The sequence below is a fragment of the Heteronotia binoei genome, chromosome 9, assembly GCF_032191835.1.
Source record: "Heteronotia binoei isolate CCM8104 ecotype False Entrance Well chromosome 9, APGP_CSIRO_Hbin_v1, whole genome shotgun sequence".
In the NCBI taxonomy this organism is placed as follows: domain Eukaryota; kingdom Metazoa; phylum Chordata; class Lepidosauria; order Squamata; family Gekkonidae; genus Heteronotia; species Heteronotia binoei.
In genome coordinates this window covers 70,616,654-70,643,710 of record NC_083231.1, presented here as the reverse complement: position 1 = coordinate 70,643,710, position 27,057 = coordinate 70,616,654, and the positions used below count along the sequence as shown (strand labels likewise).

At 42.6% G+C, this 27,057-nt stretch overlaps 1 long non-coding RNA gene across 1 annotated transcript in view; it reads left to right on the top strand.

The window, feature by feature from the left end:
* Positions 1-23,158: 23,158 nt before the first annotated feature.
* LOC132577194 (uncharacterized) overlaps positions 23,159-27,057 on the top strand; it is a 59,694-nt gene continuing 55,795 nt past the window's right edge. Inside the window, exon 1 of the long non-coding RNA XR_009555799.1 lies at positions 23,159-23,546. This is a non-coding gene — a long non-coding RNA (uncharacterized LOC132577194). The remainder of the gene's footprint in view (positions 23,547-27,057) is intronic.

The following is a 27,057-nucleotide window of genomic DNA, read 5'->3' as shown; positions in this document are numbered from 1 at the left end:
CCAAGCCAGCAGGAGCACCTGCATGTGCTCACTGTGTTGTTCCTTGATACTATGTTGTTCCTTGATACATGCAATGGCACTCTTCCAACCAGTTGGATCAAGGCTAGAGTCTACAGATGTCAATGAATAGCCTTGCTGACAAGCTGCAGAGAGGGAGTGCAGTGTGCATGTGCAGAAATGAGCTATATTTGTGGGGGGTCAGAACAAGGGAGCTGCTTTACTGCATGTGGCTAAGATTTGGGGTCCTGAAGGGGAGAGGGAGGATTGTGTGGTGTGTGATTTTGATGGTGCTATGTACCAAGACTGCTGTGCATGGCACTGTTTTAAGCCCAAACCAGTAACACCCTACCCAAAATGAAACAATCTTCTTTTTTTTGAGGGGGTCTCCTGAATCCCAGATCTGAAAGTGTAATGAATTGTTTTCTTGGTACACACACATAATGAAGTTTAAAATTATCTGATAAAAATATAAACATGATAAAAAAGATACAGTTTCTGTGAGAAAGGTTTAAGATAGCCAATTTGCTATATCCAGAGAGATATTTTATGTATAGCAGTATTTGCTTTTCGATCTTTCCCTACCCATAACAAAGTGGTGTGGTTACGAATTCTGCCACCTGTGTTGACCCATGTGTTAAGAAATTACAAGCTGGTAACCCGGAAGGATTATAGGTGGAATCAAATTTTGACCAGTTGGGGCCCAGTTGTGCAGTAGCCACTACTGGGGCCAAACTCAGGCTGTAGCCACCTCCACTCAGCCAAATGGTCTAAGTAAGTGAGTCTCCAATGGTTCCACTGGGCCCCTCTTGCACAAGGGAACATGATAGGAAGGCACTTTTCTGCCAAGTCTACTCTGCTCCCCTCCACCATAGCTTTGTAGAAACCAAAGCTTGGAAGGCTCAGCAATATTGTTCTGATTGCCTAAAATAGAGCTCAATGAGTATGCTTTACTTAATGTTACTGGTGTTGTTTCTATTAATCTAGGGAGGTTATTTTCAGATTTCTGAAAACTCAGAGTTTCCTTTACATTTGCAAAGAATGCCCCCCAACCCATATCTGTCCATAGCTCCATTTTGCAGATTTATTGATCCAGTCTATGACCCATTCAGAATTAGATACATGATGCTCTGTGGGGCAACTATTCATAAGGCTTTTTTCTCAAACAATTCAAGTAAACTGATTAATCAGTCCTGTTCTTTATTATTAACAATATTTTGTATGAATGAATTTTGGATGTGTTTGTAAAGATTTTAAAAACTGATCTGAGGAGTGAAATGACAATCTGATGTCACCATTATAACCATTATTTCCTATCTGATACAGCTAATACCTCTTCTGTCATCTACCACAACAAATCTGTGAGGGGCTGTCACACAGCAGGCCTAGCAGGGCCTTCTACTGACTGTCACCACTCTAGTAAAGGTCTGTATGGAGGGCCTAGAGCACCCAACCACCCTTGTCTTCTTTATTAATAAATACCTCCTAATTGTGACCAAGGAGACATGAGAACCCAGGCAGTATAACAACAAAAAGAAGTTTATTATTAGTGCTCTAAAACAATAAGTGGGTGACAAAGATTTAGTGCTATAGTGAAAATGAAACAGTAAAGGTTGGTGCAAATAAACAAAAGCCCTGACATGTTCAGCTATTCAGTCCCTACACTAATACCAGAACTCATCCCCTTGGGTAAGGTTACCTTCTTACTGCCTGTTCCAGAGATCGTTCCCTCTCTTCTAAATGGGCAGTCTTCGCAGTGGAGGACGGTAAGCAGTGGGGTGCCGCAGGGCTCGGTACTGGGTCCCATGCTCTTTAACTTGTTCATAAATGATTTAGAGTTGGGAGTGAGCAGTGAAGTGGCCAAGTTTGCAGATGACACTAAATTGTTCAGGGTGGTGAGAACCAGAGAGGATTGTGAGGAACTCCAAAGGGATCTGTTGAGGCTGGGTGAGTGGGCGTCAATGTGGCAGATGCGGTTCAATGTGGCCAAGTGCAAAGTAATGCACATTGGGGCCAAGAATCCCAGCTACAAATACAAGTTGATGGGGTGTGAACTGGCAGAGACTGACCAAGAGAGAGATCTTGGGGTCGTGGTAGATAACTCACTGAAAATGTCAAGACAGTGTGCGTCTGCAATAAAAAAGGCCAACGCCATGCTGGGAATTATTAGGAAGGGAATTGAAAACAAATCAGCCAGTATCATAATGCCCCTGTATAAATGGATGGTGCGGTCTCATTTGGAGTACTGTGTGCAGTTCTGGTCGCCGCACCTCAAAAAGGATATTATAGCATTGGAGAAAGTCCAGAGAAGGGCAACTAGAATGATTAAAGGGCTGGAGCACTTTCCCTATGAAGAAAGGTTGAAACACTTGGGACTCTTTAGCTTGGAGAAACGTCGACTGCGGAGTGACATGATAGAGGTTTACAAGATAATGCATGGGATGGAGAAAGTAGAGAAAGAAGTACTTTTCTCCCTTTCTCACAATACAAGAACTCGTGGGCATTCGATGAAATTGCTGAGCAGACAGGTTAAAATGGATAAAAGGAAGTACTTCTTCACCCAAAGGGTGATTAACGTGTGGAATTCACTGCCACAGGAGGTGGTGGCGGCCACAAGTATAGCCACCTTCAAGAGGGGTTTAGATAAAAATATGGAGCACAGGTCCATCAGTGGCTATTAGCCACAGTGTATGTGTGTATATAAAATTTTTTGCCACTGTGTGACACAGAGTGTTGGACTTGATGGGCCGTTGGCCTGATCCAACATGGCTTCTCTTATGTTCTTATGTTCTGTCTGCAACCTCTCCAGGAAAGAACACATCCTGTTTGGGCTTGGCCCTTTTATGCTCTCCTCCCTTACCCCTCCCTTCTCTGAGCTATTTTCACTCCAAACCTTGCCACCCAATCAGAGGGACAAAAGGGATCCTGGGAAATGCAGGCTTCAGTAATAACTCTGAGGCAGGCTTCTCTAGAGCCTGTAGACCTCCCTAGGCTCAGGATCATGACAGAGGCAGAAACACTGTGCTTTCCATCTTTACTAAACTTTCCTCCTCCTTTCACATATACAATGCAATTGGGAAAAGTCCTTGGGAATTCCTGCTCAAAAAGATGGGACCCTAGAATCACTACTTCTCCTGGTAGGACTACCCACCCTTTCTCTGTGGGAAAAAAGGGAGCTATTGCCATTACTAGAGCTGGCTGCCTGAACCTTAGGTGTGGTGCATGCAAGTGTCCACCACAAAGCCAACTGCACAAATTGTGGAATGGGGCAGGAACAAATGGCCATCACCACAGGGCTGGTGTGATGACTTGCACTTTCTAAAAGCTTAGAAGTGCTGTACAAATAGCTAAAGGACTGTGAAGGGTACATTCACTGACAGGCTGCTCCAAGGAATCTGATTAACATCAGCTGAGCAGAGAAGGACATGAGAGATGCATTATGAGGAGAGTGTCAATCAGATTATTGCCTTGACTGAGTTTAACAGTGGGGAAAATTGGAAAGGATAAGTGGATAGTGAGATGGAGACTCTCATCTGGGCCAAGGGAAAGGGATACGTCTTCTAGAGAGATAAGGAATTTTCCTACTCAGTCTAAACAGGGTGATAGCTCAGGGCTTTTGTAAAAAAAAAAAAAAAAAAGCCCAGCAGAAACTAATTTCTGTGCATTCCTGCTCAAAAAAAGCCCTGTCTATATTGAGCTACCTCAGAAATTTTACCTCTTATTTCACCTGACCTTTCTCTTCTATGTTTAATATAACATTATGTTAATTTAGAACAGAAAAACTTCTCAAGTGCCATTTAAGTCATATAAGTTAAAGGGGCCTTCCATTCCTGGGCTGAGTAAATAGCCAAAATATTTTACTGTGATAGAGTGGGACAGCCAGAATTCTTCAGAAAGAAGAAAACTAGGGCAGCTCATTCATAAAAGGGAAAGAAAAACAGAGAGGAAATCCTGCCTCTAAGGGAAGGAAGTGGACAGGGCCATCATAGCTGGCTGCCTGAGCCCCAGATAAGGCAGCTGTAGGTAGCCACCATGGAGGTAGTTGTCCAAACCCCATACAAGACAGTCATAAATAGCTGCTACTGTGCAGCCAGCTGCCCAAGTCCTTGATGATTTGGACATGTGTGAAGCAGTACCGGATCTACATGTTTTTTGAGGAGGGGGCAAAATTAAAAAATGAAGTCCCCTTATGGGCCATTCTATCTTATGGTCTCATAGAATACAATGGACTCCATACCCAATTTGCCCCCCCCCTCTGTCAGCGCCCGGGGCAAGCACCCCCCCTCTGCCCCCCCTGGATCTGGCCCTGGTGTGAAGGCAGCATCCTGCTTGTTCTTTGCCTCCTTCATTGAGGTAACACTGTAGATGTTTGCTAATTAGCTAAGACCACTCCTAATGCAACTGAAAGCTTCCTAGTTTGCAAAGCTTTAAGTTGCTATGTCTGATAGTAGACACCAATAGTTTGTTTCATTCCACAAATGAGGATTCAGATTTGGAATCTTGGTTTGTGGAGATGAAACAAATTCAAGTTTGTCCAGGATCCTACAATCAAATGTCACAGGAGTTTGAAAGCTTCCCATACCAGATGGTTTAAATCTTACTCAGTCTCCACAGCAGGAGAAGGATGGAGGAATAGGAGGCAAGCTTGACCAATGAAGCATGTTCACATCTTTCATGGTCCTAGAACTGTGTCTTTTTTTTTTTTACTTTGCTGAACTCATTCTGCTGAAACCTCTCAGTCACTTAATCCTGTCCACATTCAGAAGATGGTGGAGATTTGACCAAATGTGAGTTTTTCCTAATGAAAAACACCTGAGATATGTTAGGTGCAAACACCTTTTGTTTTGTCAGCAGAAGCAAAGTTCAAATTTATTGCACACTTTTCACAGTTTGATTTATTTGTATCTACCTTGGCTATAAGAAATCAACACTGAGATTAATAAACCACCACTAGTTCCATCATTATTTGATTGACCTCTCTGTGGGTTATATTAATGTGCTAACTGCAATGCTGGATATAGTTTCTGCTTTCATAAGATGAATACCTGACCATAAGTAACTTAAATGAGTTTACCAATTAATTTGGCAATTTAATTACTCTTGTCTAATGGCTGTTTCTGTGCTATGTCACTGAGGAGTACCTATTGATTTGCCTTTCACACCTGAGCTATGGCATACATTAACAAAATCAGTATTCAGAAAATATATCCATAATTTTAAGAATATTTGTTTTTTTTTTCCTGGCCAGATAGAACTTTTGAAAATACAAAGGAAAAAAAAGTAATTTTAAATATTTTAAGAAATATTGGGGATGGACTCTTTAGTCGATATTTCTGTCATAAATAAATAGGAAGAGGATAATTTCCGTTTAGGAACCTTTTTAAAGAACTTAAATGCCTAAAGGTTATTGGCTACAAATTATTTCAAGCATAAGAAGTAATAGGAGAATTTAATTACATGGCATGAGACCAGATATATGATCTACCCAGGAATGTGTGGGTTTTTACCTCCTGAAGGGGTTTATGTAGCCAGATTGCATTTATGAAATGCTACCATGTTGAGGCAGCTTTTCTTGCAAATGGTTCCCAGAATCCCAACATGATTCCAACAATTTATGCCACATAACCAAAACTTCCTTGGAAGAAGCTTTGATGGCATCCTAATATTTAGAATAACAACAAAGCTTCTGAACCCACATTACTTGTCATGTGATTGTAAATAATATGACTGTAAATCAAATTATCGTTATGCAGTAGCTTGCACCTGATCACTGGGGCTTGTGAATATGAAGAGCTCCAAAGAAATTCTCCAAGTGGTACAGAATGCTATAGAATGCAGCAGCTACAGTAGGGTCTGGAGCTCACAATTCATTTTCTTAAAATATCTGTAATCTGATTTACAGTAAAAATCAATCCAAAATTATTTATGACAAATGGAACCTGCAAGGTATTTTGCAAGGTATCTCATCCCCCCCATTCCATTTCCCTTTCTAGAAAACCCCCATAGAATCAGATAAGGTTTATTCATTAAATGAATATGTTACAGTTCCAAGATGGTGTCTTGGTGAAACTAGGCTTCCCAATTCCCAGGTCCCAGTGGGGGATCCCCCGTTTTACAGGCTTTCTCCTGCCTCCAGACAGCTGGCCAGCGGGGGATGCCCCGCCCCCACAGCCACCATGCAGCTCTAGATCTTGGGCAGGTTTAGAAACCTGCAAACAGGTTCCTTTCAAAATGTGTGTGGGTCTGTGTGCCTTTAAAGTTGAGCAGGAAGTACTTCATGGGAAGGGTCAGCAACACAGTCCCTCGGTTTGTTTTGCTTTAGTTTCAGAGCAACTAAGAGTGTGTGTGTGTGTGTGTGTGTGTGAGAGAGAGAGAGAGAGAGAGAGAGAGAGAGAAAGCAGCATAGCCCCTGTTCTTTTCAGATGTCCTTGTGGAGGAACCAGATCCAGTAAGTGTGTTTGTGTATGAGAGAGAGAGAGAGAGAGAGAGAGGGTTGCCAATCCCCAGGTTTGGAGGCCTCCCCCCTGCTTTAGGGTCATCAGAAAGTGACGGGCGGGGAGGGAAATGTCTATCGGGCAATTATTCCCTATGGAGAATGATTCCCATAGGGAATAATGGGGAATTGATCCACGGGTATCGGAGGCTCTGGGGGGCTGTTTTTTGAGGTAGAGGCACAGAATTTTCAGTATAGAATCTAGTGCCTCTCCCTGAAATATACCTCCAAGTTTCAAAACGATTGGACTAGGGGGTCCAGTTCTATGAGCCCCAAAAGCAGGTGCCCCTATCCATTATTTCCTATGGAAGGAAGGCATTTAAAAAGGTGTGCTGTCCCTTTAAATGTGATGGCCAGAACTCCCTTGGAGTTCAATTATGCTTGTCACACCCTTGCTCCTGGCTCCGTCCCCAATGAATCCTGGCTCCACCTCCAAAGTCTCCTGGCTCCACCCTCAAAGTCCCCAAATATTTCTTGAATTAGACTTGACAACCCTAGGTGAAACTGAACCCCCCAGGGTCAGGCCTACAATTGTACCCTTGGTTTCAAGCCATTGCAAAGTTAAACTCAAATTGCCTTTTCCCCCCTACCAATCATTCCCCCTTATTATCAGTTCTAGCTAGAACAGGTTATTTTCAAAAATGAAAGTCTCTGGGCTTGAGAAGCGCCTACTCATGCCACTCATTCCCACAGTTGAAAGTTACTTATGCAGAGTTACGGACATAACACAGTAGATTAGCAAGCCAGCAAGCCCTCTGAATAAAGCAAGAAAGCAAATCAACATGGTTATAGCAGGTAAATTAAAATGGATTTCTCATGGCAAGAAGCATTCTTGACAACGGGAACCAACAATTCTATTGACAACGGAAACTGACAATTTGGAGGGTGGATTCTATGGCATTATACCCTACTGAGGTTTCTCTCCTGCTCCAGTCCCACTCTTCCCAGACTGTCTTAAGCCTTCTCTCTCCCTCTCCCTCGGGCAGCCTCTCCCTAGGAAAACTATGGCCCAGTTATATGGGGCCAGTCACTGGGTGAGGTTTACTTCAATGGTAGGGAACCCCCAAGGATTTGTTAGGTGGCACCTCTCTTTCCCCATTAGTCATCTATCGTATTTGCTACAATAGACTGACATTGCCTTCACAGTTCCCATCTCCTTCCTACTAACATGCTCTGCTGTCTGTTTTGTACAGATATCATGAGTTATGCTGGGTCCCTCCAAGAAGGGTCATATGAGTCCCAGCAAAGGGATCACTGGGTGTTGTGGGAGCTTAGGTGCAAGGGGGCTGATGGCATTGATGGACCCTTGCATATGTTTCAGAGGGGTTGTGAAAGAGTATGGCAGACAAAACGTCAGTCCTGGCCAGTTCATCTGTTCCTTCTCCCTTTTTGTGGTTAAGAGGGGGACCATAATATCGAACATGTGGGGATCTAACCAGAGGCCTTGGACATACTTTCTAGTGCATTTTCTCTAGACCACACCTGCCTAAGTGATATTCCCTACCCAGCCCCATACAGCTAGTGGTGATGCTGTGGAATGCCCAGTGCCTCATGGTATTCCTCTTTCGCAGGTGCATCCTTGGCTCAGTGGCTAAGGCACTTATTTTTGGTGTAGGAGGTGTAGGTTCAGTTCAGCCTCTGTCTTACGTTTTGGTGATAACTTGGCTATCCTGTGACCCAAGCACTTGTTTGTGCACTATGGCAGGCACTACTTGGCTGAACCCATTTGTGCCACTCAGAGAAACATCATCGGCCCCTCCTCCATGATTGCTTTCAATGGCTCACTTTAAAAAAAAAGGAAATTAAAAGTCTATGTATATTCTATTGCTGTTTCCTTCTATCTGTAAAATGCCTCCAGTGTAGATAAAATAACTGAAAACTAAATAAGGAGTATATTAGTGTTGTATTTCTCCATAATCTTGTACCTTGCTCATCAGTCTGTTGTAGTTTAATATCTGAAATAATCTCTTCAACATTGGCAGTGCCATGTTAATATAATAACCCAACATCAGCAGTGTTGACTTAGTGCACAATACTTCTACCTCCCTTTGCAAGAATGCAGAACTTCATATATTGATTTTGTAGTCTTGTACCCTACACTTTAGTATCTCTAAATGAATTTTGATTCATAAAAGCAAAGCCTATGAAGTCAAATGTCATCTATTATCCAATATATTTCTGTCTCTTGTTACTAAAATAGCCTGCATCTCATCTTGAAAGCATAATACATATGACTCTTCTGTGAAAGAATTTCAATAAAATATTGATGCAAAGTACTTTTTTATATTTTTGCACGATAAGATATTTTATAGATCCTGTCGGAGGGAGAAAAGAACTCATCCTAGCTCACACTGTAACATGTACAATTTTTAACTCTTTGCATATAGCTCAGTAATAAAAGTAGTTTCATGAATAGAATAGGCTAATGCTTGACTTCTTATTTTGTGCTATAGCACATTGCCTAAAAGCCCCCATCCATTGCTTTCATCGAGTGAAAACTAACTCTCATTTACATTCAGTGACAGAGAAGCAGTTGAACTGTAGTGTGGCCTGCCCTCACACCATTGCAGGAAAGTGTGATGTGAGAAAAAGTCAAATGGAGTGACAGCTCTAACATAAAACTCCCCTTCCAATCTTAAAACCTTCACCAAATTTCAAGTCCCCATGGGGAACTAGAGTTGGGCCTCTGACTCCCAACCCTGGACAGTGCATCTCTTGCACCGGTTCAGAAGGTGAGGATTCTGGGAGTGATACTAGATGACTCACTTACCATGGAGACCCAGGTCACAGCAGTAGCTCGATCTGCCTTTTGCCACCTTTGGCAGGCCAGGCAACTGGTGCCCTACCTATCCCCCCAGAATTTAGCTACTGTGATCCATGCAACAGTCACTTCCAAATTGGATAACTGTAACACGCTCTACGCAGGCTTACCCTTGCGGCTGATCCGGAAACTCCACTAGTACAGAATGCGGCAGCATGGCTGTTAACTGCATTGCCTTTACGGGCAAGCATTCAGGCAGTGCTGCACCAGCTGCACTGGCTACCTATTGAGTACCGGATCCACTTTAAGGTTTTGGTACTGACATTTAAAGCCTTACGTGGTCTGGTACCAACATATCTGAGAGACCACCTTTTCCCATATACGCCCCAGAGGTTGTTGCGATCGGCTAGACAACACCTCCTGACCACCCCTGGCCCTAAGGATGTCTGACTTGCCTCAACCAGGGCCAGGGCCTTTTTGGCCCTGCCTCCTGCCTGGTGGAATCAGCTCCCTGTGGAGATCCGGGCCCTACCTGAACTATGGCCATTTCGTAGGGTCTGCAAGATGGAGCTGTTCTGCCAGGCCTATGGTTGAGGGAGTGGGCATCCTATTATTTCATCATTTGGCCTTCCTTGTGGTGACATTGTGCTTTATTACTGTGCTATCTTATTGTTGTTACCATCATTCAAGGTGGGCCTACAAATGGTTACTGATACGCTGTGCCCTGTCAGTGGTGCACTTTATTTATTATTTTTACTGTTTAATTTTAATATGGTGTTTTAACTTGATGTGTAGGTTTTTTATTGTTATTATTATATGTTGTGATCCACCTTGAGCTCGTTTATGGGAAAAGGCAGAAAAAGCAAGGATGACCACCAAAAAGGTATGCTGAAGATCATCAAATCTGCATGGATTAAAGCAATGAGGGACAGGAGCAGTAGTAACTTTTGATTATATATAGGCCACTTTTCCACACACATTCCCCACATTTTATAGATTTCTTAATATTGCAATTAATAGCGGTGGCATTCTTTCATCTTACAGTCACATAGAGACAGATCACTCTTTTGAAATGATAGGAAAATACATAAGGATTGTAAATGTTCTTGAGCTTTTCAGGCTTTCCTCTCAATGAATAAGCCAAGATTCACTTTAAGATTGTTAGCCTGGAAGAAAAGATGAGAAAGATTTTCCAGGACAGAAGTCTTGGTGAACAGTTGGGCCTGTGGGCCTAACATTAAGTTATCCTGCGTTTATTCATTTGCATCCTAAGTGAATGAAAAATGCAGTTCTATTAAATCCTGGAATGTTCCATATTAAATAACTTAAATCTTACATGTACGATCACTGTGGGTAATTCACCTCAGCTCCTTCAGGATAAAAAGAAGAAAAAGCTGAGCACAGCCTTAAGCAATGATTTTTTAAACAGCATTTAAACATTTTTTTCCCTCAGGGAAAACAATATCCATTAAAATTATATGATACACAATATGCCAAGGGGGATAAAATGAGGACAAGTTTCTTGTTCCAATTTACCAAGAACAGTGGTTCTACAATGTGGAGTAATTCTGCTAAGGAAAACCCCTGAGCTCCCCTTATACTGCATTTGTAGCCAGGCATTTTCTTATTCAAGCCACTGGCAAGATTCCCATCGATTCCAAAGGGAGATGTTCAGTTTGACCTAAATGCATGAGATGTAAACAGTAGAATCTAAACCATTTGTGCAATGTCGCTCATACTTTTCCATTTTATTCAATTTCTATACTAGCATTACCATGTTATGTTTCTTATCCAGAGTCACTGTACCATTACAGCATCCATTATAATCATCAGCCATCATTTACAATGGCCAAGATGCTGATACAAAGAGGTACTGCAGAGGATCTGAGTTGGTTGTTCTCAATGCCAAATGCCCGATCTAACTTTAAACACAGATTCCACAATCATTATGAGATTCTGGACCTAGATGCTATCTCTACTATTTGGGATTCGGAGTGTTGCTGATGACTGGGAGGAGCTGTGGAAAAGCAATTTTCAAGTAGGAAAAACACAGTTTGTGAGATGGGGACAGACTCACTATTCCCTGAAACAGGACCCAAAGCAGTTTACAGAAAGCTTACTGTGTGGTACAATCATGGAATATAGTTCAAATGGAAAAAGTGGATCAGATTAGATAGTAACATTTTTTTTAAGTGTGGATGCTTTTTATGTTGTATGAAATCCACATACCTTTTGCTAGTCAGCGATACTCAATAATTCTCCAACCTCTACTCAGTACTAGTAATTTAGAGAACAATGTGTTTTGTTCTTTCTTTCAAATATATTTTATTACATTTAAACACTTAAGATCATAGCACCTGAAATGAAATGTCAATTTCTATGTTTTAAATTGTTTTTACCGTTTTAATGTTTTGTTGTATGTTTGTATTCATGCATATGCATGACCATGTGAGCCGCCCTGAGCCTGCCTCGGTGGGGAGGGCGGGATACAAATTGAATTAATTAAATAAATAATAAATAAATTAAATCATCAGATACAAAGGTCATACATATTATGTAGTATGATCATACACCAAACATATCACATAGTAAGCTATAGTTTACTCATTAAAATTGATTATACAGCTTTAACCTTCATATAAAAATGTACATATATAATATATTTAAATTTATTAACTATGAACAAAAGGAAGTCATATTGTAAACAACATGTATGGCAATAATTGTAAACATTTTATTTCCCCTTTCTCTTTCTTAGCTTCTTATTTTGTTTTGTATTTGGCTTTGGAAGATTTTTTTTTGTTTTATTGTGGTTTGTTAGTGTATAATAATGTTAATTGATGTGCAATAAAAAAGCAACCAAAAAACTTTCAAGCAACACTTAATAAAATAAAATCATATAAAAGGTGGCACCCAGGAACATTTCAATGGCTGTTGTCATCCATCTTCAAATGCCTTTGTCAGTTTTCATTTTTTCTGAAGGCTATTAGGGTAGGTAGATTCCTAACAATCTCAGGAAAATCATTTTGCAACATGAAGATGTGGAATTTACTGCCAGAGGATATAGTGATGGCCACAGGAATAAACAGCTTTAAAAGGGAATTCAATAAATACATGTCAATAGCTACTAGCCATGATGACTGAGGGGAACCTCCACATTCAGAAGCCAGGAGGCAGCATCAGGGTAAGGTCTTAGCCTCTGTGCCCTGTTGTTGGCTATCCAGAGGAACTGGTTGCTCACTGTGTGAGACAGGTTGCTGAACTAGATGGACCATTGGTCTGGTCTACCAGGGTTCTTCTTATGTTCTTAATTTAAAATTTTGATTTTAGGCAATTCTTACCTGTCTCCAGGAGAGTGAAAAACAACAGAAACTACTGGGATAACTGGATCAGGAGCACACATGGAAAGACTTTCCCTCAGGTGTGTAGGGCCTATATGATGAAGGACTTCAAAGATAAGGACTAGAACCTTGAACTGAAGCACACACCAGATAGACAAGGGCAGGCAAAGGAATGTGGGGTAATCATATTTCCTTTCAAAGTCAAGCTTTAACTCTCTTTCTTCTCCTATCCTCACTTTCTCTAGTCTGACCCTATGCATGCTTACTTTTAAGTTAAATGGGACATGATGCCAAGAAAGCATGTATTGCAGTTTATCTCACTCTTACACATCTGAAAGACTGGGACAGACACAGGAAAGATATTTCCTGTCAGAAAATCAAGTCTCAGTCCCCTTTCCTCCTCCCTTTACTACTGCTCTGTGTCAATAGGATTTATTAACACTGTGATTTTATTGGTGGATTTATTTATTTGACTTTTATTGCTGCTTTTGGTGACATTTGGGTCTTGGAACTTTAACAGTTTTTGGACTGCTGGCAGTGTTGGTAGTGTATTTATCTGTATTTCGTCTTTTAGTATTTCCTTTTGTAAGATGCTCTGAATAAAAAAAAATTATTATTATTATTATAATATTCAGTAGAAGGTGGGATTTCAGTGAAGTAAATATTTATTGTTTGACTATTGTCTGTGGTCATTACTGACTTTGGATAGCTCCATTTTTTCATAATATGTTTGTCTTGGGCTATTTCGCAAACACAGATACAATGATGCAGGTCTAGTTTTAGCATTGCTTATGTGTGCATTTTATTCTATCACTTTCTTTTGCTTTATATAGTATTGATGAAATTGAAAACCAGTGACCTGACACAAACTAAATAACACAGCATGAAGACTGCCACCATGATTTCACACTGTGTTAATGTGAGGATGTCATTCTGGCTTCAAAATAATAATAGCATTTTGTTGCTGAATGTGCAGCATCTGATTCAGTCTTAAGGCAAGAGATCTGGCATTACTGAACTATACTTTAGTGGCATCTATTTGCAGATTGTTGGAGAATAAACACAATTAAAGGGGAATTGACATGTTAAATAAAAGCAGCCTCTCTAGTTTGTACCTTCAGGGGAATGATCAAAATGACTGTCATATAAAATAGAATCTTTCAAACTATTTGGCAGGTCATCAAATGTGACAAGTAGTCTGTTCAGCTGTTTCTCTGCAAATGAATGGATATAAGATTCTAGGAAGAATGCCCACTCCCAGTTTCCTCATCCTTTGGGCTTACTGCATTTAGTGGTTTTGTTAAAGTATTTGTTCCCCGCTCCTACCATCACTGAAACTCCCACTATGTTATAAATTAGTTCAATTAAAATGTACATAAACTTGACCTGATCAGTGGTAGAGTCCCCACCCCCACCCCTTCTCTTTGTACTTGGGTCCTGTGCAGTTAGTAGGAGCAAGATACCCAAAATAGAAGCTATTCCCGGTGAACCGAATGAGAAAGTGGATAGAAACACATTATTGTGTGTCAAATTGCTATTAAAGGAGATCTCAGAAAAAGGTGGATGCTACCCATTTCAGAATAAACCAGAGTATCAACTGTTCATCTCTTCCCATGCCAATTTTCTGGTAGTAGTAGAAGTCTGCTAAATTCTCAGCAATCCTTTTCCGTCTCTTCAAAAGACAACAGGCTTTGGGATATGTGCTCAGCAGGATCAGTGTTCATGTTTAGCCTCACTTCTCAATGGAAGAGAGAAAGAAGTGAAATATGATGAAAGACCTGAACTTTGGGATTTCTAGAGCATAAATAGCAATCTGGAACTTAGCCAGAGCTGTTTTTGTGACTGCGGGGCTGGGAGCAAGCAAGGGGTAAGAATTCCCCTTCTGGCTCCATGACAGTGGCTGAAGGAATCTGTGACAACTACCCCTGGCTGTAGCTCAGGCCAGCCAATCAGGCACCCTGATTGACTGGAAGGGGAAGGGCTTACAGAATGACATGTAAGTCAGAGTTTTCACTCTGGTCCACCTCTCCAATGTATAGTCAGCTGCAGTGAAGATCACTTTATCAGTCAGCTCCAACTTCTGCAGCATGAAGATCGGAAGACCTTTGAAGATCTGTATGGAGGAACGGCAGAACTTCAGTAGTGAGCAGCATTCAGTGACAGTATTTCATGATGGATGTCAAAGCCAGCAAGAGGAAACTGTGGTGGCAGAGAGGAACATTGGCAACATGTGCTTCCAGCAACTTTACTGATTATTTTAGAGGCTTCCTTCATGTATTCTCTGGAAGCAACATTCCCTACCTCAGCTGAAAGTAACCTTAGCACTCCTCTTCTGGGTCCAAACTCAGGGTAGCTCAGCAGCACTTTGAGGGGTAGGACTGGGATAACTCACTCCTGTTTTGTAGTGGATATTTCCTTCCCTCCTGTGGGGCTGCAACACACATGTCCCTTATCTGCTGGGCGGGGGAGGGAGGGGGGAGCGGGATCACTGCCTGGGCTGGTCTCAACCATGCATCTAGGGAATATTGAATTGTGGCTGATCATATACTGGTTTCCCTTTATGGGCCATCCATAGGAGGAGTGGGGGCAGGACTTATCTGGGGGAAGTCTGGAGCACTGAGCAGCCTTTTCTCACCTCCCCACTATCAGCCACCTTAATTGATCATGAGGACTCCTGGGTATCTGCATTCACCTGTAAGGTGAGACAACATATCCTTGATGGGTACTGTAAGGATGTTTTCTCCCCGCTTAAGCCAGAAGGAGGAAAAGAGCGGGGGAAGCAGACCACACTTTTTATAACTGGATGGCAGGTTATATATTGTACACAGAAGTAGTACAATTCACATATGATGAATATGGGTGGCATTTATCCAACCACTCAGTAAAGTTTTGAGGGCATGGACATTGACGGATGCTGCTGCAGCCATTGATTTAATGAGGACGTCTGCAAATTGGCCTCACACAGCCAGATGGACAGGTGGAATCACATCAATGATAAATTGTGGTTGTTGATTGGGGGCCGCATATCAAGGACAGGCCAGACCTGGCCAGGCCACAATAGGAGGACTCTGGTGGCAACCTGCCCAGCAGGTGATCTGGGCATACAATCAGCACACCTGGATGCAACTTTGACTACAACTGTAATAGTTGTATCAGTCCCCATCCCAGCCCCTCCTGCCCCCACAGCTATGGCAATCTTCAGCCCTTTCAAAATGGCCTATCATCCTCTTTTGCCTTTCACATCTCCACCACCAATGTCTCCAGAGCCTCAAAAAAATTGGGAGATTCCTCGTGTCATCCAGCTGGGGCTAGTCCACACCCCCATTTACCTCAAAGCTCTCTGCCCTTGCTTAATACCCCAACCAAGCTGCCTTTCTGTAACTAATTTACAGGGGGCAGTGTGGTCTCAGTAACTTAAAATCAGCCCATGACATGCCTTAGGTGGTTGTCACAAAGGTAACCAAGGAATGTGCTGACAAGTGGGTCATGGGCCCTTTCAGCTCCCCTTCAGTACCAAATCTTAGTGTCTACTCACTAGGCGCTGTTCCTAAGAAAACCTCTGGAGGGTTCAGGCTTATTCACTACCAGTCATACTCTAGGGGGTCTTCTATTAATAAGGTCATGAGGAATTCTGTTCAATGTTCTATTCCTTCTTTGACCATGCAGTCAGCATAGTTTGGTCCTGTGACCCTGGTGACCCTGGTGCCCTTAAGGTGATGTACAATTACTATTCTAGATGACTAATTCCACCAGAAGTTTCACTTGCACTTTCTGGTTCACTGCTTCCCAGGGCCTGGTGGCTGAACTTTTGTTGCCATTGTCCCAGAATATAACCAAGGGCACAGGCATTCAGCTAACTTACCTGGGGATCCCATGACACCTTCCATTTGCTGGATGATAAGCTGTCCACCTTAAGTGTCCTCATTGTCCAGGTCCTCTCCAGCAGGAAGTGCACACTGAAGGAGCTCTAGGCACTCTTTATGTACCATAAATTTGCCAGTAAGGTTGTGTTTCCCAGAAGGGCCTTCTTGCCTGCCTCTCATGGTCCACCATGGAGCTGTTTTATCCACATTATCCATCAGGATCAGCAGAGACATGAAGCCTGACCTCCAGGTTTGGCTCACCTTCCTGTCAGAATTTAATGGGGTTTCTATCTGGTATTCACCTTCAGACATGAGCAGTTCCTTGGAGGTGCATATGGATGCCACAGACAGCCTGGAGTTCAGGATCTACCTCCCAGGCTTGTGGAATTCTAGCCTCACTGGGTTTTGGCCACTGAGTGACACAGAGTGTTGGACTAGATGGGCCATTGACCTGATCCAACATGGCTTTTCTTATGTTCTTAAGTACCTGTTGGAAAATTGTAATCTGGTGCCATAATAGAGTTTACTTGCACCTCTTGGTACCAATGAGTCTTCTGTAGTACTCTGGACTACAGTAAGATGGTAGGGGACATCAGCCATCTTCTGTACAGATGATTGCATCCAAAGAATGATGTGGTTTTGCACATTGGGTTTTTATATATCCTACTGAATACCCTTTCTTCCACTGAAGAGCTGTTCCTCATAATCAGGGGATGGGGCACACAAAGCTTTAACTTTGGGGAGAATCCCTCAAATTCAGGGAAGAATTGTTAGAAATCAGGGTTCCCTCTTTGTTGACCCTTATGTTGACCCTAGGAAGTCTTTGAAACTTTGATGAAACCTGGAAAGTAAGAATTCACTGAAATGGATTTAAATAACAAAAAATAGCATAAATAATTACCCTATATACTCGAGTATAAGCCTAGTTTTTCTGCCCAAATTTTGGGCAGAAAAAACCCCTCCTCGGCTTATACTCGAGTCACTATTCCGCCCGCATCCCCGGAATTCCAAGGACAGCTAAAGCTGGAGTTCAACTCTCCCTGTCGTCTCCCTCATTTGGCAACCTTCGGCTGATCACTCCCTCATCACCATTCTCCTCATCTTTCATTGCAGGCAGCATTGTGGCCTTACCTGCCACAGGAATAGTAACTGCTGCGTTTCCCACCCTCGGCTTATACTCGAGTCAATAAGTTTTCCCAGATTTTTGGGGTAAAATTAGAAGCCTCGGCTTATATTCGGGTCGACTTATACTCGAGTATATACGGTAATCAAGTACTTATCAGGAGGTTTGGGCTTCAGTGTGACCAATATGCAGAGGATACCCAGCTCTACCCTTCTTTCCAAGCTAATTCAAAGGATGCTGTTGATGTTCTGAACCAGTACTTGGAGTCAATAATGGGCTGTATATAAGTGAAATGAAACTTAATCCTGGCAAGATTAAAGTTAGCTGGATTAGTAGAAAGGCAAACCTATGACTTGAGATATCTTCAGTTTACAGCTTGGGCATTTTGCTTGGCACAGCAATCACCTTTGAAAAACAGGTGGTTTGGAGTGCTTTTGTCCAGCTTCAGCTGGTATGTCAACTGCTCTTATTCCTGGATCAGTCAGATTTAGCCACAGTGATAGGTGCCTTAGTTCAGTGGCACCAGGAACTGGACCCAGGGCTGGCCCACCCACCGCAGCCCCAGGGCTGGTAGGGTAGGGGCACCGAATTTGACCTCTTCCCTCTCCCTGCCCTGCCCTAGATCTTGGGAAGGGGCAGTGAAGCACCTCCCAGGCTCTTTAAAGGCTGACCCCGCCCCTGCTAATCAGTGGGAAAAGTGCACTTAAGGCTGGGCTCCTATGCCCCTCTGGCATGCTCAGCCTTTAGGAGCTCAGCCTTTGGTGCATTTTTCCCACCGATCGGCTGTAGGGGGCTTGGTATTTAAAGAGCCTGGAAAGGCGGTGCTTCACCGCCCCTTTCCGGGCCTTAAAATTATGGAGGGAGGAGAAGGCGCCACAGGGGGAGCACAGGGCAGCAAAGCCCTGTGTGGCTTGGTTACTAACAGGCCACAGACCAGTAACGGTCCGTGACCCGGGGGTGAGGACCCTTGCCTTAGTTACATCTAGACTGGGCTATTGCAGTGCCCTCTACTTGAGGCTAGTCTTGAAGAGTGTTCAAAGGATTCAGATAGTACAGAACACTGCAGCTTGATTGCTGGTTGGGGCAGCTACTGAGAGCATGTGACCTTGATAGTACAACAATTTCACTATCAATCCATTCCTCAGCCCAGTTCTAAGTTTTGGGTTTGACCTTTAAAGTCCTACATGGCCTGGGGATTTAAAGAACAATAATATCCCATATATTCCTCCCTGGGAATTTAGATCACAGAAAGAGGTCCTCCTGATTGCCCATCAATCAAAGATAGCCCCAAGAATACAGAACAATTTTCCCAGGGAGGTGCACATGACCTCTCACTTGCAATCTTTAGGAGGCTATTGAAGATAGTTTTATTTAGGATTGTGTTTGGTTAAGTTTACTAGCAGTTCTGAGTTGAGATTTTAAATTTTAGTTTTATGTTTTTAATGTATTTATGTGTCTTAGCTCTGTTGTAAGTTGCCTTGGACTGTGTAAGAAAGAAAGACAGCTTATAAATACTTTAACTACATACATGCATACTCCACTTTTCCTCATTTCAAACCTTTTGAGTGTAAAAAAACTGGAAGAAGAACCATGTCTAGTTCCAGTTTTTTTTAAAAAAAAATCTGAGTAGCTTATACTAATTTTGGCACGCAAATACAATTTCCTTGGTTTTGAAGTTCAATGTATTTCTCAGTCCTTGCAAACATTATGTATAGACAATCTTGTACTAATTCCTTTAATTTATTTAGGGGTTATGTTTATTTTTCCTTTCTGTTTTAGGCATTGACAGTCTTTCCTCTTAAACTGCTATTGCTTTGTCTTCATCTGTCATATGTTTGGTTTTCTAACATCCTTTGCTTGTTTTGGACCCTGGCCATTTTTTTTTCCATTGCAGCAATTTTTGCTATATTTTGCTATGAACATCTCAAGTGATGGGCTTCCTGCTGCTTTTACTATATTGCTGGAACTTTAGTATTAGCTCTACTAAGCACTAGAATACCGTCCATTGCTTGTACAATCTATAGGGATAGCAGGTGCTCCATCCATTCAGCTCTAATGCTTGATCTAGTCCATTAGTCTGCAGTTTTGATGGCTTCTTTTGTGGTTGGCTGCATGTACCGGCAAGAGTAAGTATAAAAGAAATGTGCTGCCTTAACTCTATTTTCTGAATTATATCGCTTTTGAACTACTTCTAAATTTTTATTATTTGTTATTTGCATATACATATTGCCAGGCTTTGTTTTCAGTCTCAATATTTTATTAGTTTATTGCTTCCCTAGAATGTCATTGTCTCATTTTAATTTATCACCTGCACACTTCCACAGTCTCACAATACTGTAGTGTTCAAACTACAGTGGCATCAGCCCCACCCCCATCTCAAGTGATCCTCTCTGTTAGCTATTGATTTAATAGACTCCAGGGGATGTAGATTTTCCTCTCCCTTTATTCAAGGGTTTGCCATATACCATTCATATGCCCCCCTTCCCCAGATTGCCTGAGGTTTTGGGCAGGACTGTCATCAATATGTAGATGACACCTAACTCTATCTGTTGATAGACAGCCACCCAGACTCCACTCCGGGTCATCTGACCTTGGCCTTAGAAGCTGTGGTGGGCTGGTTTAGGCAAAGTTGACTGAAGCTTAATCCAGCTAAAATGGAGGTCCTGTGCGTGGGCCAGGAGGGGTTAGGATTAGGGTCAGGAGCTTGGGTTTGCTCCCAACCCTGGATGGTGCATATCTTGTGGTGGCTCAGAAGATGAAGTGTCTGGGAGTGACACTAGATGTCTCATTTTCAATGAAGGCACAGGTCACAGCAGTTGCTCAGTCTGCCTTTTATCATCTCCGGCAGACCAGGCAGCTAGCACCCTACCTATCCCTCAGGACCTAGCTACAGTGATCCATGCAACAGTTACTTCTAGGCTGGATTATTGTAACTCACTCTAGGTGATCCATGCAACAGTTACTTCCAGGCTGGATTACTGTAACTCACTCTACCCTTGAGACTGTTCTGCAGCAGCTTGGCTGCTGATAACAGTGCCTTTACGGGCACATATCCGGCTGGTATTGGATCCATTTCAGGGTTTTAGTTTTGCCTTACACAGCCTGGGACCGACGTATCTATGGGACCTCCTCTCCCCATATGTGCCCCGGAGATCACTACGATCCAGCACACAATGTCTACTGACCATCCCTGGCCCAAAGGACGTCCGTCTTGCCTCAACCATGGCCAAAGCCTTTTCAGCCTTGGCCCTAGCCTGGTGGAATTAGCTCCCTCTTGAGATCCAGCCCTCACTATTATCCTTTCATAGGGCCTATAAAATGGAGCTGTTCCACCAGGGCTATGGTTGAAGCAGCGGGCGTCCTACTCCATCAGCTGGCCCTATGTGGCGATTCATCTGTGCTGTGACATAAATTTATTTTGTTCACTATCCTGGTTTATATAATATGTACCCAACTGAGCTGCCATTTTATAATTGCATAATTTATAATCTGTTGTGGTTTTAATTGTCAGTTTACACTATTTTTAGAATGTTGTCTGCCCTGAAAGAGCCCCGTGGCACAGAGTGTTAAAGATGCAGTACTGCAGTCCTAAGCTCTGCTCATGACCTCAGTTCAATCCCCAGTGGAATTTCAGGTAGCCGGCTCGAGGTTGACTCAGCCTTCCATCCTTCCGAGATCGGTAAAATGAGTACCCAGCTTGCGGGGGAGAGGGAGTGTAGATGACTGGGGGAGGCAATGGCAAACCACCCTGTAAAAAGTCTGCCACGAAAATGTTGTGAAAGCAACATCACCTCAGAGTCGGAAACTACTGGTGCTTGCACAGGGGATCTTTCCATTCCTTTTCCTATCTGCCCTGAGCCCATTCCTGTGAAAGGGCAAACTATAAATTACCTAAATAAATAATTTCTCCACCATGTATTTGTGATCATTTTTTTATCATTAAATTTCTATATTGCCCTCCCCACAAGGTAGGCTCAGGGTGGTATACAACAGTTAAAAACAAAGAAAAAATAGTGTAATCAAATATGCTATCATAAAACACATGCATACTTGGTGGTACAGTCAAATTGACCCCCATTAATATCAACATTAACATGGGGGAGGAAAGTGAGGAGGCAATTGATAGATTTGATGGTTATTAAAAATACTGTTGCTGTCTTCAACCATATGCTTGGTAAAACATCTCTGTCATGCAGGCCCTTAGGAATCATTCCTCCAAGTCACATCCAGGACCAAAAAGGCCCTGGTTCTGGTTGAGGGCAGTTGGACACTCTTTCAGCCAGGGACTTCCAATAGATGTTGTCTCCTGAGTGCAGCATTCTCTAGGGGATATACCAGGAGAGGTGGTCCCACAAATACATTGGTCCCTGACTGTTTAGGTCTTTAAAGGTCAAAACCTAACCTGGTACTCAACTTGGAGCCAGTACAGCTGGCGAAGTACAGGTTGAATATGTGCAGTTAGTGGAGTCACTGTAAGGTTTCAGGCTACTGCATTCTGAACAAGCTGTAACTTGCAGAGCAGGCTCAAGGGGAACCCTGCATAGAGTGAGTTACAGTAATTAAGCCTAGAGGTGACTGTTATGTGGATTATGTGGCTAGTTTAGGGCAAGACAAGTAGGGGGCCAATTGCCTGACCTGGCACAGTTGGAAAAATGCTAGCCTGGCAACATTTTTTTATTTTGGCTTTCATTGATAAGGAGGCATGCAGAAGCATACCCAAGCTCCTGACCATCTGTGCCAGTGTTAAAGGTGCATGGTCAAGAGCTGGAAATTGGCATCCAAAACCTGAATGTCCCCCACCCAGTCAGAGAACCTCCATCTTTGCTGGATTCAGTTTCAGTTGACTCTGCTTCAACCATCTCACCACAGCTTCTAAAACCTCAGCCAGATTTCTCGGTGTGGTGTCCACCTAGCCAGACATCAGCAGGTACAGCTAGGTGTCATCAGCATACTGACAGCATCCTAGCCCAAAACTCCACACAACTGGGAAAGAGGGCACATATAGTTGTTAATTAACATTGGGGAAAGTATAGCCACCTGAGGGACTCTGCATGCCTCTCTCCTTGACCATGGAGAAATGAGACAATGCACTTCAGGGCAGTCCCATGTACTCAAGCATCAGTGTGGCGGTGAGCCAGCAGATCATGATTGACTGTAAAACACCGCTGTCACGTCTTGCAGTAATAGCAGTACCAACCTGCCTCAGTCCAACTGCCAGTGGAGATAGTCCAAGGGTGACCAGCACAGTCTCCATCCCACGACCAGGGTGGAAGTCAAACTGGAAGTCAGTGTGTACTCCAGGAAGCTCAGCTACAGCTCTCTCAATTACCTTACCCAGGAACGAAAGATTCAAAACTGGGTGGCAATTGGATGGATCAGAAGGATCCACCAATGTTTTCTGTAGTGCTTTTTGGGTTCAGACAAACTTTGGTTCTGAAGTCTGACTCTAACTTTTGTCAACAGGCTTCCTTTAAGATTCTTAGCTAGGCCTTTGATTGCAAAAACAACTGTCTGTGTTCACAAGGCTAATTGGATTGGAATGTGGCCTTCTGATAAATGGTTGCATCTGTGGGAGATGGTACCAGCTGACAATCTAGTCTTCCTAATTAAGAGATTCCTTTCAGTTTAACCTAGTTCTCTGAAGATGTGGGAGCCAAGGACATTGGTAGTCATGTGACTCTTGTGTTCTCCTAGCAACTAAGTGATTACATCACCCACTTGGCTCTGATTGGTTTCCAAGGGCTCGGGAGCTAATCAGTCCCTTGCATACATTTAGCTATGCTGTGACCAGTGAGGCTCATACAGAGGCTGTTGCTTTCTGGCATTCCATCATGACAGAGATGGCTCAGAGAGGGCCTGAACCTCTGATGCACCATCATGTCAGTGGTAGCTGGCCATCAAGATCCTGTACCTGGCTGAATGCTTTTTTCTACTTTGTGAACTGTCCTTCTGCCTGCTGGAACTCTTGGTAACTATACACTACATTTAAACTGGTGAAGAATATGTTATTTTGTTTTTCTCTCCCCACAAGTCTTGTCTTTTAATATTTTGCACATATATTGTTTATTTTATTAACCTCTGTTGTGAAGTCTTTGCTCTTTAAATCTCAAAGCTAAGTCCAATAGACTTGTCTGCTCTACTACGGTTAAAGCTGTTATTCTAAATTTCAGTGTTGCAAGTCAACCTTGCAGGGCTGGTTTTACTGTTACTCTCTTGTAAAGGCTTGAAGGTTGGCTCTGCCTTCATTGCCATTGGAGTATAGTCTCAGAGCTGATGGCAGTCTATCATCTGACTTTCAGGGAGGGCTTAGCTTCTCTGCAGGATTTTGATAACTTTTGTTTAACTCCAGAAACTGGTGTTGGCAGTTGGCATCTAGGATTGGGTGTCAGCAGCTAATAAACCAGGACAGTTTCTTTAAGAACGGTATTACCATTGCCTCTTTTAGGCCTTTGGCTGAAGGGACAATCTGGTCTCCAACTCTGCTTAGCATTATTTTATCCAATGCCCCCCATGTTATAGGTAAGACTTATTTTAGTATATAGGGATGAAGTTGACATCTAGTTTTGTTGTTGGGCTATATTCCTAGATTTGTGTCTCAGTTAAGTGATCTATATTGTTTGTTACAAACTGATTGATATTACAGTCAAGTCAACAATGGATTACTCTTTTGGTTGAATTTTGTTTTCCACTGGCCTTTCTTTGTACCATCTCTCCTTCTTGCTTCTCCACCATGTTTCTCTTGGTTATTGCTTTAAATACAAATGCTGGGATTCAAATAATCTGCATCACTTTATTCTTCTATATTTGATCACTATACAATTAATATAGACAACAGAATATGTTAGTTGACTCCAGTGAAGACTTGGCCTGTACCAACCGCACAATAAAGAAAACTTAAGTACTCTTTAGCTTTCTTCCAATTTTGCAGTCCTTGTACAACCTACTGAGCCCCTAGAAATTTTGGTCCTGATAATACTTGAACCCTTGGGAACAGCATAATGAGGGTTGTAAGTGAGAAGAGGGAATTAGCTAAGTAACCTTCTGAAGAAGATGAAGGGCTCTTAAATCTTCCAAATGTGGCTGGAAACAAGCTATCATATTTGAATTTATATGAAAATTCTATTCAGGGTGTTATATTTGTGATGCATCAAGTAAGCATGCATATGAAATTAAACCTATATGATTAAGTAGAAACATGAGTACATGAACCAGCACTTAGCATTTATGAAGTTTCAAGCTGATGTCCCAATAAGGTATTGGTTAGACTTATTTTTGCTTCACTTCTAAGATAGGAAACGGTCAGTTTGTTTCAAATGACAATCAATATCACATGATAGTAAATGTTTTCACATATATCTATAACTTCTAAAGCAAGTTTTCATAAAGCTCTGGATTATGGTACCTCATGCTAGTAACACTCAGTGCTAGTAGCACTGGGCTTATAAGAACCATAACCAGTACCAGAAAATAACTTTTTAATGACTAAACACACACACACAATTTAGAATGTTACTGATGGTACATAAACAGCAGCATAAATGTTCTACTGTGACTCCTGATATGTTTGTGAAATGTTTGAAATACATGAAGAAGAGGGGGGAAAGTAAAAAACAAATAGTTTTATAAAACTTAGTGGTGCTTCTCTACAAAGACAGATAAGAAGGCAGTCTGATTTTTATCATGTGAACATGGAGAGACATGCAAGATTATATGCTTTGGTAAATAAAGACCTAGTTCTTGTGGACAATGGGCCACCAAGATGCCAACCTATTTTCTTTAAGAAAAATTGCTTAATTTAATTGTGTAGAAAAAAAAAATCTGTATTCAATGCATGGAAGTGGACATATTTTCATAACCATTTTGGAATGCATCTCACAAGACAGTTCTATTTCACAGTTTATTTAATGGAACATAAACCATTTTGAAAAATTTGGGCTGTGTTTTAATCAGTGTATTTTTCAATATGCACATTTTAAAATTTTTGTAATGGACTATTAAGTTTTTATCTCCTCACAACTTCTTCTGCTGTTAGCCACCTTGGGTCTTAAAAAAATGAAGTGCAACATAAATATTTTAAATAATGTCCATTCACACACAAATAGTGGTGAGAGTGGAAATCTTATGATTATGTATTGCTCCCATGACAAGTTTTAGCTTGTAATTTTTAAATAAATATCATAACCCCCTATTGTGCAGAACTGTCCATTGTGAGAAATGTGTATGTTCAGATAAGAGGCTGTGGTCCGTCCCCTCTTGAAAAAAACTACATCAGATCCGGCCAAATTGGCAAACTACTGTCCGGTCTCGAATTTCCCTTTTTTGGGTAAAATTATTGAGAGGGCAGTGGTGCTAAAGTTACAGAGTTTTCTGCATGACACTTCCATTTTAGACATCCACCAATCTGGCTTTCGCCCAGGTCATGGGACAGACCTCTAGCAGCATCTGGATTGAGATGGCTCAGTGGTGCTGATGCTGTTAGACCTAGTGGCTGAGTTCGATATGGTCAACCATCGGCTACTGACCTACCGCCTCGCCGGCACGGGGATTCAGGGGTCGGCCTTGCAATGGCTTTCCTCTTTCCTTGATGGTTGGGGACAAAGGGTGGCGATTGGGGGAGACCTGTCCCGGAGGTACTCACTTAACTGTGGGGTGCCACAGGGGGCGGTGCTCTCCCCAATGTTGTTCAACATCTACATGCACCCCCTTGCCCAGATTACCTGGAGATATGGGTTGGGCTGTCACCAAATGCTGATGACACCCAACTCTATCTACTAATAAATGGACGGCCTGACTGTGTCCCAGAAAATCTAGATCTGGCACTGCAGGCTGTGGCACGATGGCTCAGGCTGAGTAGGTTGAAGCTGAATCCAGTGAATACAGAGGTCCTTTGCCTGAGTTGGGGTGGTCTGGGAAGGGAAATCCCTTGGGGGTACTGCTGGAGCCTGCCCTGACAATGGAGGCCCAGATAGTAGCCACTGCTAAATCCACTTTTTTTCATCTTAGGCAGGAGAGGCAGTTGGTTCCCTTCCTGGACCACAACAACCTGGCAACAGTGACCCATGCAATGGTCACCTCGAGGTTGGACTACTGTAATGCCCTCTACATGGGGCTGCCCCTGTGCCAAACCCAGAAACTACAGCTAGTGCAGAACATGGTGGCCAGGCTGTTATTGGGGCTCCCTAAGTGGGAGCACATATAGCTGGAGCTGCGGGAACTGCACTGGCTGCCAATAGTGTACCGGATTCATTACAAGGTGCTGGTTATTACCTTTAAAGCCCCATATGGACAAGGATATGCCTACCTTAGGGACTGTCTCTCCCCATATAGTCCCCAGAGGGTACTCCAATCTGGTTCTCAAAACTTTTTGGTAATGCCTGGGCCGAAGGAGGCCAAACTGAAAGTCACCAGGGAAAGGGCCTTTTCAATCTAGCTATAATTTTTGAGAATTCTTGGAGAACAGGAGAGGTGCCAGAAGATTG